Raw genomic sequence first — 16,049 nt, forward strand, 5'->3', positions numbered from 1 at the left:
GTCAGCAGTCTTCTAGGAATCAAGGTCAGGGTGGATACAAGGGAAATCACCCTAAGTGCAATCGATGTAATTTGCACCACAGCGGGCCGTGCAACAAGGGTCGTTGTCAGAGATGTAACAAGCTGGGTCATGAAGCCAAGGATTGCAGGAGCTCACGTCCTGCGAATCAGAATCGTCAACAGCAGCCACAAGCTCCACAGAACCAGCAGCAACAACAGCAGGGCAATAAAGGATGCTTTCAGTGTGGCGCTGAAGACCACTTTAAAAGGACCAGCCCTCAGCTGAACCAGAATCAGAACAACAACAACCAAGGAAACGGGAACAACAATGGAGGCAACAACGGAGGTAACAATAATGGCAATGGCGCCCGAGGTCGTGCCTTCGTGATTGGTCAGGGTGGTGCAAGGAACGATCCCAACGTTGTGATGGGTAAGTTTCTTCTGGACGACTTCTTTGTTACTGTTTTATTTGATTCGGGTGCCGATACTAGTTATGTGTCCTTAAAAGTTAGCCAAATGCTTAAGCGCACTCCAACACTTCTGAACACCAAACACACGGTAGAACTAGCAAACGGTAAAAATCTTGAAGCCACACACATAGTTAAGGGTTGTAACCTCGTCTTAGCTGGTCAGACCTTCTCTATCGATCTTATTCCTATCGTTCTGGGTAGTTTCGACGTTGTTATTGGGATGGATTGGTTATCTCATCGGCAAGCGGAAATTCTTTGCAACGAGAAGATTGTCCGCATCCTTCGTTCTGGTAAAGAACCCCTCGTAATTCGTGGCGACAAGAGTGGTGTTGTTGTGGGCATCATCTCTTTCCTTAAGGCCCAGAAGTGGTTGCGAAAGGGCCACCCTGCTATTCTAGCCCTCGTTTCTGATACATCCTCGGAAGAAAGGAAGATAGAAGACATACCTATTGTACGTGATTTTCCTGAGGTATTTCCTAAGGAATTACCTGGTCTTCCGCCTCATCGTCAAGTTGAATTTCAAATCGAGCTAGCTCCCGGAGCAGCGCCCATAGCTCGAGCACCTTATCGTCTAGCTCCACCAGAACTCGAAGAACTGTCCACGCAACTGCAAGAACTCTTGGAAAAGGGTTTCATACATCCTAGCTCTTCGTCTTGGGGAGCTCCAGTGTTATTCGTGAAGAAGAAAGACGGTACCTTCAGAATGTGTATCGACTACCGCGAAATCAATAAGGTGACCGTGAAGAATCATTATCCTCTTCCACGCATTGATGACTTGTTCGACCAGTTGCAAGGGTCGAGTTTCTATTCCAAGACTGACCTAAGGTCAGGGTACCATCAACTGAGAGTCGGAGACGAGGATGTCTCTAAAACAACATTCAGGACTCGGTATGGACATTATGAGTTTCTGGTTATGCCTTTTGGATTAACGAATGTACCTGCAGTCTTCATGGATCTCATGAACCGAGTGCGCAAACCTTACCTGGATAAGTTCGTTATCGTTTTCATCGACGACATCCTAATCTATTCGAAGAGTCAGGAAGAACACGAGCAACACCTGAGGCTTATTTTGGAACTTCTTCGAACAGAGCAGTTGTATGCCAAATTTTCGAAATGTGACTTCTGGCTTCGGAAGTCCACTTTCTAGGCCACGTGGTAAACAAGGATGGGATTCATGTGGATCCATCCAAGGTTGACTCGATCAAGAACTGACCTGCACCCCGTACACCAACAGAAATCCGCCAATTCTTGGGTTTGGCAGGATATTACAGAAGGTTTATCAAGGATTTCTCCAAGATTGCGCAACCTCTCACTTCATTGACTCGGAAGGGTGTCACCTATATCGCTACCATTGTTAAGGCGGAACTACACACAAGGATTAAACGTTCAGATAGCATAAAAGTCTCAAGTATCACAAGTTTCATGTTTCATGTTTAAATGGATAGAGTATGTTTCAAATAAGTTTCAAGTGTCAAGTGTCTTGATATGGAATACATGTTGCATCCCAAAAGTGTTTAAAACAAAAAGGGATCGAGTATACTCATAGTGGGTGCTTAAACCAAACACTGCTAAGATTGGATCGAAGGGAGCGCTGGATCAGCCTGCGTGTGGGGAACAGAGCATTAGTCCTCTAAGAGCTTACCCGGTTGGTAACAGAGTGTCGAATGGTGCGAAAATCGAGATAAAGTGTCTAATAGAATACCTGAGCGGATGGTCATTCAGACGGATGGTCATCCAGACGGATGGTCATTCGGACGGATGGTCATCCAGACGGATGGCCATTCGAACAGTGGGTGTTTGCGAACTGTTAAAGTTTCAAATGTTGTGATTATAGTGTCCTGTAAAACAAACAAGTGTCATGATAATCAGATCATCTGGACGAATGGTCATCCGATTGGATGGCCATTCGAACAAATGGTCAGTGAGTGTAGTTTTCGTGAAATTTTCTAAGTTTTGAGTTAGCGAAGACGGTGCAACGACGTGTCAAACAACGGAAACATACCAAACCCAGCTTATTCGATCGGATGGGCATCACCCCTTTTTGTACCGACGAGCTGTTTCCGATGAAGTTTCATGTTTGGACCCCAACCGATGGCGGAAACATCGGGGCGCGGTACTAAGCGAATCAGAGTGCTCAAGAGAATCCATAACACTAATTGTTTCGATAATGATTAATCAAGTTTCATAAAATTGTCTAAAACATCAACCACAATTCACAACCACAAAAATATCAATAACATAAACATTAAACATTGTTAGAACTTCCTAAATTATCTAAGATGAGTTTCTAAGCATCATCCTAGCTTGTTTTCTTGATTTCCCAGCTACTGTCAACCTGCAACATGTATTAAAATACTATCAACAAAATGTTGGCGAGCATACAAGTTTGAATACGTAGCATAATAGTTTAAAAACTCATATCCAAGACAAAAACATATAATAAGTTTCACCATGCTAGTTTACGCAGTCCAAGTGATAGCCCAAGTTTCCAATGTGTAACACCCCGAAAATATAAAACTTTATATTAGAATTATAAAGTGTAAAATAAACAAGAATGAGCTAACTAGGATAAATAACCAGTTAGTCATAAACCTTGTTATAACAAAGAAACTTGAGTTAAAACACTTAGAGATTAACTTGGTTTTAATTGGGGGGGGGGGAAGTGTTAAAATGGGAAATTTAATATTATTAAAACTTAAAAATAAAAACCAAACACACTTTTAGAGGTGTCTGGATAGATCAAGAACAGGAAAAGGGCGACCAACCCTATGACAACCCTCATAATTACATGTATCCGTACGATTTATTAATGTTAATTAAAGTGCTTGATGACTGTGCTGAATTACTTAACTGCTTTCTGATTACTGTGTCATACTTACATGTGCTTGTTAACATACTAGTCTTGTGCAGAAAATTTACTAAATAGTCCTGTATGCTTTCCTGAGTGTTGGGAATTAAAAGTGTTACAAAAAGATACGTAAAAGACACTATACGGAATAACTTAGCACTTTAACGGAACGGTATCTAACCGAACAACCGGACATTACCCGGAACACTAAAATACTATCAGAGACATTATCTTTATTTTTCTGAGCTAGTTATGGTTCCTGAGCACTATAACACATTACATAAAGCATCCTACACATAACACTAGACTTTTATCATTTAACTTCCACTAAACTACCTACTTACCAAATAATTTCCATTTAAACCCCCCCCCCTTGTTAAAACCGGCCCCATGGTGGCCCCACCTTAAGATTTTCATAAATCTTCACAAATCCTTCCTAAGTCCTTCCATATCTTCTTATTGGATTTAGTGTGATTATGTTGGTACTTCTTAAGACACTTTACCTAATGGATAATAAAACTTGATTATAAGTAGCATGTGCATCTTCACAAAATCAACACTTAAACTCTTCTCTTCCTCCTCCCCCATATCTCGGTCATAGCTCCCCCCCATCACCACCACATTTTCGGTTTTCATTCTAGCGATCCAAGTGTACTTCAAGGGGTTACAAGGTGTCCAACAAAGCTTGGTGTTCTCGGAACTTGAAGGACCACCTTCGTTTGCTTTTATCCTCTACATTTCCAAGCTTGTTTCTTCCCTAGCTTTAAGCTAGTTGTAAGATCCTTTTTTACTCTTGTTACTTCCTATTTTTAGTGGTTAAAGATAATATTATGTCGATTCTTACAAGAACACTAAAGATCATGAACTTAAAACTTGAACATAAACTTTACATAAGATGAAATAATGCTAGAAGTAAAGTTGTTTTGTTATGTAGTTGATTACTTGATGCTTGCTTGATGACTACTAGTAGTATGATGTTGAACATCATGGTTGAACTTGTTAAAGTAAGATTAAAAACTTAAGTTAACAAGTTAGGAGGTGATTAGTGATTTACATAAGGGAATCACCTCCATATTTCAACATAAACTTGGTAACAAAAATGATTTCTTGAAAAATAAGTAAACAAAGTGAGTCGACGATCGTATGCATCCGAGGTTTACAAATGGTTTTCTTAAATAAACAAGAGTAGAAGATGATTTTTGAAAGGTTATGACTTTTGTTAAACCTACTCTATTTTAGTAACAAAATAAGCGTAGAAATGCTTTTTAGAACAAGAAGATCCAATAACTACATATTTTTGCAAAATGAGTTTACAAGTTGTAAACGTCTAAAAACCCCAAGAGTAAGATTTTAACAAAAGTAAACACACTTTGGAGGGTAACTAAACCCACTAAACACCCCACTAAGTTACTACGCGTTTTTATGAAAAACCAAGTTCATGTTGTATGTAAAGTGCATTGTTTTTGCACTTGACTAGTGTAATGTTGTTTAGTAACTTGTTGTTGATTGATTTAATATTTTTCCGAAAAGAAAATGATATGCTAATAAGCATGGACACCTCCATTTACAAAGGAAACTCTGGCAAAATTTTCTAAACATTCCAACACTTCGAAATTATTTTTCTAACAATTGTTCACAAGTGCGTTTTAACTTTGTTTTTCAAAAAAAACTTCGCCATGAGCTTTGTTACAAAAATACAAGTATCGGAGGTTGATTTTTTACAAGTAAAATGGTTAAATATATATTTAGAATATATATTTTATACTAGAACACTTGTGTGGATACTTGTTTATTTTGTGAGATAGTTATATTATTTAGGGTAAAATAATATAACTTAACAAAGTACCTTGACATTAGAATTGTGTGGTACGTGATAGAAGTAATGAGTAGATAAGTCGTACGTATGATACGTGTTATGCATAAGAAACTGATTGTTATCTGTACCTTATTAGGACGTGCTTGATTTCTGTTTATTAGAGTAACTAACCTAACCGAGCAAACCAAGGTGAGTTCACACACTTTCTAAGGCATGGGATTCCCGGTGGTTGGGAATGGGTTAAAGAATTAAAACGGAACCTACATATCCTCCTTGGGTAGGATATGTACCGCCATCCTCCATAGGTAGGATGCCAATATTAATCGGGTTAAAGAATTAAAACGGAACCTACATATCCTCCTTGGGTAGGATATGTACCGCCATCCTCCATAGGTAGGATGCCAATATAAATCCTGCGTATTCTCCTTGGGTAGAATACGTACGTTCATCCTCCTTGGGTAGGACAACATCCTTAAAACCTACTAGACAAAACTCTATCATGAAGTCCCTCATTTTATATCGACTTAATCGCCGAGGCCAATGGCGAGCGGGTCATTAGTTAATAGTGCTATTAGGTTTAACAAACCTCACACCGTGCCAGTCGGACGGGCGTGTACTAATGGACTATGGCAAACTGTCAATGATGACAGACATTGACGTAGGGCACAATTTATTTTCGTTAGTAGTCGATATGGTAATGGTCTAGTGGTTCACATGGGGAAGCCCCCACTGATCATGGATATGGTTTGGGTAATAAAGAAGGAACTGGTTAATCATATTTTCAACTATAGGGTAACCCCCACGGTAAGTAAGCCAGCCAAAGACAAACCATGTTTTCGGAAACAACTTAAAACTAAACAACCAATCGTGAACTCACTCAACTTTGTTGTTGACTCGTTGTTACATGCCTTACATGTCGTTAGATGCTTATGGAGCTTGCATGAGGAGGAGGTCGTTGTGGGATATGGACTGTTATGCCCCGTGCTTAATATTTAATCCTTATGAACTTATTAAACTTACGTTTTGGACTTTAAACTTATGAAGTATGGAACTTATGTTTTGGACTTACGTTTTATGCTTCCGCTGTTAACTTAAAGTCGGTTACTTTCTTTTGGTCACCAACTGTATTGTGGTTGGTTTATTTACTTAATTACGATGTTCAATATGATTGGTGGCCCGATCCTGGTCATGTCACGCCTCCAAGCGGTGATACTCCGCATGGTGGATTTTGGGGGTGTGACAGATTGGTATCAGAGCCATTGGTTATAGTGAACTTGGTTTTTAAAAAGAGAAAAGCTTTTTGACAAAACCAGACTATAACTTGTACAGTGCTCAACGATCCACAACGATGCTTCGCTCCACGTGCGAGACTCGACACAATAGGTGGTATGATTTATGTTATATTGCCGGTTAGATATTTCACACTGTGCATTAGTTAACGTGATAACTGTTATTTGAACCTCGTGTGCTTACTCTTTCCTGTTATCCCACGCTTACGCACTTTCGCGACACTTTTCTCACTTACGTTGCTTCGTTGTGAAGATCATGAACGGACGCGGAGGACGTATCAACCTAACTCAAGCCCAGTTGATGGCTTTGATCAATGAACGAGTGGCTGAGGCACTCGCAGCTGTCCCTGCAGGAGGTATAACCTGCCATATCAACCCATCATAGGACATTTAGAACCTACCCTCGCAAACCAACCCTTGTGCTTAACCTTGTCTTTTATTCTCGCACCACAGGTCAACATGCTCAGCCTCCTGTGTGCACGTTCAAAACATTCATGGATTGCCGACCTAGTACTTTCAGCGGCACAGAAGGAGCTGTAGGTCTTCTCCACTGGTTCGAGAAGCTTGAATCTGTTTTTGAGATGTGTGAATGCCCTGAAGATTGTAGGGTAAAATATACTACTGGAACACTCGAAGGTGCTGCGTTAACCTGGTGGAAAGCACAGGTTCAACTGCTAGGGCTGGCGGTTGCTAATGCCACCCCATGGAACGACTTCAAAGATTTGATCAAGGAAGAGTACTGTAGTCGTGACGACATCCACAAGCTAGAGGTGGAATTTTTCAATCTAAAAATGACGGGGTCGGAAATTGAGGCGTATACGAAGAGGTCAAATGAGCTGGCCATCTTGTGTCCTACTATGGTGGACCCTCCCATCAAACGTATTGAGTTGTACCTCAAGGGTCTTGTACCAGAGATTCAGAGTCACGTGACTTCAGCTAACCTGGATACCATTCAGCAAATCATCCGGTTGGCTCATCGTCTCACTGATCAGACTGTTGAACAGAACAAGCTGCCCAAGCGTACCAGCGCTACTACTACTGATGCTCCCAGTGATAACAAGCGCAAGTGGGATGGAAATTCGGGCAAGGGTTCTACTTCAGTTCAGTCTCAGTCCCAGCAGCGAAAGACAGATGAGTACAGGAGCCCCAGTCAGCAGTCTTCTAGGAATCAAGGTCAGGGTGGATACAAGGGAAATCACCCTAAGTGCAATCGATGTAATTTGCACCACAGCGGGCCGTGCAACAAGGGTCGTTGTCAGAGATGTAACAAGCTGGGTCATGAAGCCAAGGATTGCAGGAGCTCACGTCCTGCGAATCAGAATCGTCAACAGCAGCCACAATCTCCACAGAACCAGCAGCAGCAACAGCAGGGCAATAAAGGATGCTTTCAGTGTGGCGCTGAAGACCACTTTAAAAGGACCTGCCCTCAGCTGAACCAGAATCAGAACAACAACAACCAAGGAAATGGGAACAACAATGGAGGCAACAATGGAGGCAACAACGGAGGTAACAATAATGGCAATGGCGCCCGAGGTCGTGCCTTCGTGATTGGTCAGGGTGGTGCAAGGAACGATCCCAACGTTGTGATGGGTAAGTTTCTTCTGGACGACTTCTTTGTTACTGTTTTATTTGATTCGGGTGTCGATACTAGTTATGTGTCCTTAAAAGTTAGCCAAATGCTTAAGCACACTCCAACACTTCTGAACACCAAACACACGGTAGAACTAGCAAACGGTAAAAATCTTGAAGCCACACACATAGTTAAGGGTTGTAACCTCGTCTTAGCTGGTCAGACCTTCTCTATCGATCTTATTCCTATCGTTCTGGGTAGTTTCGACGTTGTTATTGGGATGGATTGGTTATCTCATCGGCAAGCGGAAATTCTTTGCAACGAGAAGATTGTCCGCATCCCTCGTTCTGGTAAAGAACCCCTCGTAATTCGTGGCGACAAGAGTGGTGTTGTTGTGGGCATCATCTCTTTCCTTAAGGCCCAGAAGTGGTTGCGAAAGGGCCACCCTGGTATTCTAGCCCTCTTTTCTGATACATCCTCGGAAGAAAGGAAGATAGAAGACATACCTATTGTACGTGATTTTCCTGAGGTATTTCCTGAGGAATTACCTGGTCTTCCGCCTCATCGTCAAGTTGAATTTCAAATCGAGCTAGCTCCCGGAGCAGCGCCCATAGCTCGAGCACCTTATCGTCTAGCTCCACCAGAACTCGAAGAACTGTCCACGCAACTGCAAGAACTCTTGGAAAAGGGTTTCATACATCCTAGCTCTTCGTCTTGGGGAGCTCCAGTGTTATTCGTGAAGAAGAAAGACGGTACCTTCAGAATGTGTATCGACTACCGCGAAATCAACAAGGTGACCGTGAAGAATCATTATTGTAACGCCCTGTGTTTTGTACTTTCTATTTATAGCTTGTCTTACTCGTGTTGCTAATTTTGGAAGCTTTGTATCATTGTACTCGTTCCTTCTAGTACTCGTTGTAAACTCGAGATTTTGATCATGAATGAAAACTTGCATTTCCTTGTTACATACTATACATACACCATAATACGATTAATCATGAGATCATTTGATACTTCTTTGTGATACTTACAAACATATGTTGAACTTGTAAATATGTGACATATACTTGTTACTTACAAACATGTTACATACTTGTACATTACACTTTTTGCCTAGTTAAATCATGTTTTATTTCATATTTCACCTTGTTACAAGTTAGGGGAAACATTGTTGCATATTATTACACAACTTAACTAATAAAATTACTCATTATAATGTTTTAAAAAAATAAAAAACTAAAGAAACATGGCAGCCCAAATTCAGCAAAATTCAGCCCCATATAGTTGGGTTTTGTGGGCTAGTTTCAAGGTGTAACCCCTTCTAAACACTTCCAAAGCCCAACCCATTGAAACCCTAATCCTTCCCCCTATAAATACCACTTATAACCAGCCTCCCTACCACTTTTGCAACACTAAAAACTCTCAAAACATCCTCCAAACCGTAGCTGAAAGCAAAGGTTCGAGTAGATTGACACCCCTTCACGAAAATGAGCATAACTCACTCAATTCTTATCCGATTCACTCGATTCTTTTTCCTACTTGCTTGTATAATCATGGGGTTCGATTCCTAGACTTCTCCTTGGAGAAATCAGACCTGGAAATGCCCCGAAATAGTCCATAAACTTTCTGTTTGTTTTTATGTTCATCAAAAACTTGTTTAAATCTATGCAACTTGTGTCCAACACATCTCATACCTATGTCCTAATGCTTACAACTTATCCCATGGTTGGTTAAGCTTAAAAACAAGGTTGAGACATCTAAATCAGAGGTTAAAACCTCATAAACTTTCTGTTTTTAATTAGGGTTTTACCCACAAGTAATGTTCAAGTGTGAAACTTGTTGAATGTGTGATGGTTGGATTAGCTTGGGCTATCCTTCATAAGAATCCACTCATTACTTGATGTTTTGCTATAGATTAGTTGTTGTTAATACCTTGATACTTGTATGTTCATGACCCTCCTTGTTGTTTATAACAACAAGTGTAGTGGTGAACAATAGAGGTGCCTAAATGGAAGCTTGTTCTTCCTACCTCATGTATGTATTCTATGACACAAAGAGGTACCTAAATGGAGACATTAATCTCCTACCTCATGCTTGAATCATAAGACTTGTAAACTATATAATATCTAAGTTATTCTATATGTATACATCTAAGTAACTAAGACTTGATGATGACTTAATAGTTATTTGTTAAGTGGACGTTACATCATCTATGACCATGCCCTTGTTACGACTCTAATGGATCTTAGAATCCATGAAATCATACCAACTCTTTTGAGTTTCAATAGTGTCAAGAACAAGAGTTATGCGTACAAGATGATTATTTTCACCTATGTTACTTTCTATATATTAAAAACTCCGAATCTATAATCTTCCGTTATACGCCAAACTCACACACCTACGTTTCCTTGTGTAGAAGGACAAGGTGCTCCGAACTAATTCATCTACAAACTTGCTCTCGGAATTTCAAGTCACCACTTGTAAACCGTGAGTATACTCGTATTTCCCCCTTTTTACTTTTACCACTTTTGGGGTGTAACATGTTTACCTATTAACTTACACATGAACACTTTGTTAAACACATGAACGTTCCTATAACATGCTTGTATACGTGATGACTTGATACTTTAAACTTGGGTTATTCTTATGTGTTGAACTTATCATTAACTTCGTACGAGCCAAACCTTGACATATGTAGCGCTATAGGATTAACGACCCGCCCGTAAACTTGAGGTTATGTCTTGAGCATATTGCGTTTTCTTGGTTTGATATGTTAGACACATGCCATATTTAAGGTTTATCTTGAATCATATGCTTGCCATGAGGAATTGATCACACTTTTTAACTTATGCTATGTACGTACCAAACTTGTATACTCGCCTTTGCTTTTGCATTGAATTGTATTTTTAAACATGTTACAGGTTGATGATGATGAAATGAAAACGGATAGCAAAGATGCCTAAATACTCACTTAGACGTTTAGGTTTAAAGTGTTGTATCAATTTTGTTTATGTTATGTTGAACAATGTTGTTATTTGCTTTTCTTGTAATGTTTTGACATTTATTTTGGAAATGAAATTTGGATTATTAAATTATTGTCACAAATAGCGTTATGATGTCTCGAGCAATCTTCACACTTCGTCTCATCCCGATGTTTCCGCCATTGCTTGGGGTGTGACAGATTGGTATCAGAGCCATAACTATAGGGAATTAGGAAAATTGCCATGCTTTTGCCCTAGTCTATAGTTTTAGGAACTTTGTCTCTTATTTGTTGTTTAAAACATTTGTGCTCTATCTTACATGCTTCCTAGCTACACTTCTTGTTAATAAATTTATGTGCCTTTCCTAAGGCTAACACGAATACACTTTTGCTATTTTATACTCTTGTAACATCAACGAGACAACTTTACCAAAATAGGCGTGAAACCCACAATTTGGTAAACGACTCTCACTCGACCTTTAATCTATTTTTGCACGAAATTTCACCATTAAGCTAGGAGTGACATCCACAACTTAATGGTAATTTCCATTTCAACTCTAGTGGACCCTTGTCAAAGTGTCAAAATTTTATTTTGGCCGACAAGTACCAACCACATTTAGGGTACGAAATCGTCAAGTTAGGGGTGAAACCCGCATCTTGTCGATTAAGTCCCATTCCTTGATTTTTTTTATTCTCGCCAAAGTCCCGAATGTTCCAATCATTTAGAGATGTGTAGTAACCGGAAGGGTAAGATACCGTTAATCGCTTCTCGACGAGAGTTTCTTACTTATAGGCCAAAGCACAATATCTCTAAATCGAAAGGACTTTCGACCCACTTTGGAATTGTCGACGTTTCTCTACCCGAAACATTCCTATGTTTTATTGAGCCTCTCTTTTATGTATCTCAATTTATATGTGATTTTATACTTGAACGTTCATTCATTTCGAAATGTCGTTTTAATCATGTCGCACATTATCGCAATCACAAACAATAATAATTCTCATGAACCAACTAAATTTATATTTTCCTATTCGCAACTTATGTGCTATACATGTTGAATGTGTGTTGGAAACTTATGCTTTATGTGAACTTTACTTGGTACTTGAACATCTACTTGCTTTGCATACACAAACCTTGTTTTCAATTAATGATCAAAGTCTCATCCTTTCCCTTCTCTTTCAAATCTTTTAGATGTCTTCTAGTTCATCCAAGAAACTCAAGTCAAAGAAGGGTTCGACCTCCTCCGCCATGTCCCAAAAGGATTGTATGAAGTTTATGGCTAAACAATTTGCAAAGGTCCTACCCGACATTGTTAGCAAGATCCAAACCGATTCACCCCATGGTTCGGTCGACTCAAAGGCCGACAAACCCAAATCGACCTTCCAATTTAAGCACTTCATGGCTTGTAAACCCTTAGAATTTACCGGCAAGAATGGCGCTACCGCCATGATGAACTGGTTTGATGCCATCGAGCTTACCTTCTTGCAAAGTGGTTGCCCTGACGAACTAAGAACCTTGAATGCAACCGGTGTGTTTCGTGAAAAGGCACTTGAGTGGTGGACAACTGAGCGTAACAAGAGAGGAAACGAGGTCGCACACGCTATGCCGTGGGACGATCTCAAACAACTTATGAAGGATCACTTTTGTCCCCCTCACGAACTCCAAAAGTTGGAAAATGAATTCTGGAACCTCACGCAAAAAGGGAGTGACATGGATGGTTTGATTACACGCTTCAAGCAGCTTAGTGTTCTATGCCCTGGTCAAGTAGAAACCGCCCCCAAAACCGTGGCCAAATTCATTCGTTGTGTTGCACCTTCTTTAACAAACCATCTTGCATCTGCCAACCCTCAAACCATTGAAGACGCGTACCGCATAGCTACCGAACTTAACAACAATTGTGTTCTTCATGGAACCTTTGACAAGGTTTCAACAAAGAATGCGCACCAAGCCACCATTGACTCCCCTAATGAGTCTAAACCCTCCCAGCAATCTAAGAGAAACCAAGGCAAGAAGCGGAAGGCTTCAAGCCAAAACTGCGCGGTCGTCACTCCGCCAAACCCACAACCCCTTCAAACTGTGCCTGCTTTCGATGGTGAACGCAAGGTTTATACTGGAACGCACCCAAAGTGCGACAAATGCCGATATCATCACCCCCCAAACGCTCATTGTCGAAAGTGTGACAAGTGTGGCCGGTATGGGCATCTCTCGCCATACTGTCGTATCCCCCCACAGGCCTACCAAAACCAAGCTCTTTTGGCTCCAAATCAAGTCGCCCCTGTGCGAGCATGCTTCACGTGTGGTGATACCAACCACATGGCCAATGTGTGTCCTCAACGATATCAACCACAACAACCTCGACAGCAACAACCACAACCACAACCCCAACAACAACAACAGGTTCAAGAACCCGCTAGGGGTCGAGCTTTCCTTCTCACCACAGCTCAGGCTCAAAATGCAAACGACGTCATCACTGGTACGTTTCTCATTAACCATGTCTATGCTTCATGCCTATTTGATACTGGTGCCGATAAAAGTTTTGTGTCGTTAGAATTCGAGTCTTTGCTCAAGTGTAAACGCTCTAAGTTGCCAAAATCTTTCGCTGTCGAAGTTGCTAATGGTAAAACCGTCAAAGTCAATTCTGTTCTCTCCAATTGTTCACTAATCCTTAACGATCATACGTTCTCAATCGATCTCATACCTATGCAAATGGGTAGTTTCGACGTCATAGTAGGTATGGACTGGCTTAGGCGAGTTCGTGCTGAAGTTGTCTGTTCTGAGAAGTTTATTCGCTTGCCTCTTCCAAATGGTGATTCTCTACACGTCTATGGTGAAAAGCCTTCTCAAGGCCTTAAGCTTATGTCATGCATCAAGGCAAACAAGTGCTTACGCAAGGGTACCTTCGCCTTTCTCGCCCACATCGTGGAAAAGAAGGATAAAGGCCCAAGCATAAGTGACGTTCCTGTTGTACGTGACTTTCCGGATGTATTTCCCGAAGACCTTCCTGGTCCTCCTCCTGCTCGTTCTGTCGATTTTCGCATCGATTTAGTGCCTGGCGCTACGCCTGTCGCTAAGTCCCCCTATCGTTTAGCACCCTCTGAGATGCAAGAGCTCTCGAGTCAACTTCAAGAGCTTCTTAACAAAGGCTTCATACGCCCTAGTACTTCTCCTTGGGGCGCTCCCGTTTTATTCGTCAAGAAGAAAGATGGGTCCTTTCGTATGTGTATTGACTATCGTGAGCTCAACAAGCTTACTATCAAGAATCGATACCCTCTTCCTCGCATTGATGACCTCTTCGATCAATTGCAAGGCGCAACCTACTTTTCAAAGATCGATCTTCGTTCTGGGTATCATCAACTTCGAGTACTCGAAGAAGATGTGCCTAAAACCGCCTTTCGTACGCGTTATGGTCATTATGAGTTCGTGGTCATGCCCTTTGGTTTGACCAACGCACCTGCTGTCTTTATGGACTTAATGAACCGCGTGTGCAAAGCATACTTGGACCGTTTTGTGATCGTCTTCATCGACGATATCCTCATCTATTCCAAGACGCAAGCAGAGCATGAGCAACACTTGCGCCTTATTCTTGAACTCCTTCGTACTGAACACCTATATGCCAAATTCTCCAAGTGTGAATTTTGGTTACAAGAAGTTCAATTCCTTGGTCACACTGTCAACAAACTTGGTATTCACGTTGATCCCGCAAAAATCGAAGCTGTGAAAAATTGGGTCGCACCTAAATCTCCGTCCGAAATCCGTTCGTTTCTTGGTCTTGCTGGTTACTACCGTCGTTTTATCTCCAACTTTTCGAAAATCGCTGTTCCTTTGACCTCCTTGACTCAAAAAGAGAGACCTTTTGTTTGGGGTCCCGAACAAGAAGAGTCTTTTCAAACGCTCAAGGACATGCTTTGCAATGCTCCTATCCTAACGCTTCCTGATGGTAACGATGATTTTGTCGTGTATTGCGACGCTTCAAACCTTGGTCTTGGTTGTGTCCTTATGCAACGTGACAAAGTTATCGCTTACGCATCGAGGCAACTCAAAATTCATGAGAAAAACTATACTACTCACGACCTTGAACTTGGTGCGGTCGTTTTTGCATTGAAGATTTGGCGACACTACCTTTATGGTACTAAATGTGTAGTCTTCACCGACCATAAGAGCCTTCAACACATCTTCAATCAAAAAGAACTAAACATGCGTCAACGTCGTTGGGTGGAATTGTTAAACGACTATGACTGCGAAATCAAATACCACCCGGGTAAGGCGAATGTAGTAGCCGACGCCCTGAGTCGTAAAACTCACGTCCAAAGTATCCGTTGTTTCCAACTCGTCCACGATCTTCAAAATCGCATACGTAACGCCCAGTATACATCCGTTAATGAGGGTAACCTCTACAACGAAATGCAATGTGGTGCTGAGAATAGTCTTGTGTCCAAACCCGATGGTATTCTATACTATCTCAATCGCATCTGGATTCCCAATCGTGACGATCTTCGCAATTTCCTGATGAAGGAGGCCCATAACACGAAATATTCTATTCACCCTGGTGCCGATAAGATGTACCATGATATGCGTACTTCCTATTGGTGGCCTGGAATGAAGAAGGATATAGCCACCTTCGTTTCTAAATGTCTTACGTGTTCCAAAGTAAAAGCCGAACATCAACGTCCCTCTGGCTTGCTCGAACAACCAATAATTCCCGTTTGGAAGTGGGAGAGCATTGCCATGGATTTCATCACTAAGCTTCCTCGCACTACAGCTGGTCATGACAGCATATGGGTCGTCGTTGACCGATTGACCAAATCAGCTCACTTCCTCCCCATTCGTGAAGACTTCAAAGTCGAGAAATTGGCTAAGGTCTACATGAAGGAAATCATCTGTCGTCATGGGACGCCCATTGATATCATTTCTGACCGTGATGCTCGTTTTACGTCTCGTCTTTGGGAAACTTTTCAATCTGCTATGGGTACTAAGCTTAACCTTAGCACCGCCTTCCATCCTCAGACTGACGGTCAAACCGAGCGTACTATCCAAACCTTAGAGGATATGCTTCGTTCATGCGTAATAGATTTTGGT

This window comes from Helianthus annuus, chromosome 12, assembly GCF_002127325.2.
Source record: "Helianthus annuus cultivar XRQ/B chromosome 12, HanXRQr2.0-SUNRISE, whole genome shotgun sequence".
NCBI classification, from domain to species: Eukaryota; Viridiplantae; Streptophyta; class Magnoliopsida; order Asterales; family Asteraceae; genus Helianthus; species Helianthus annuus.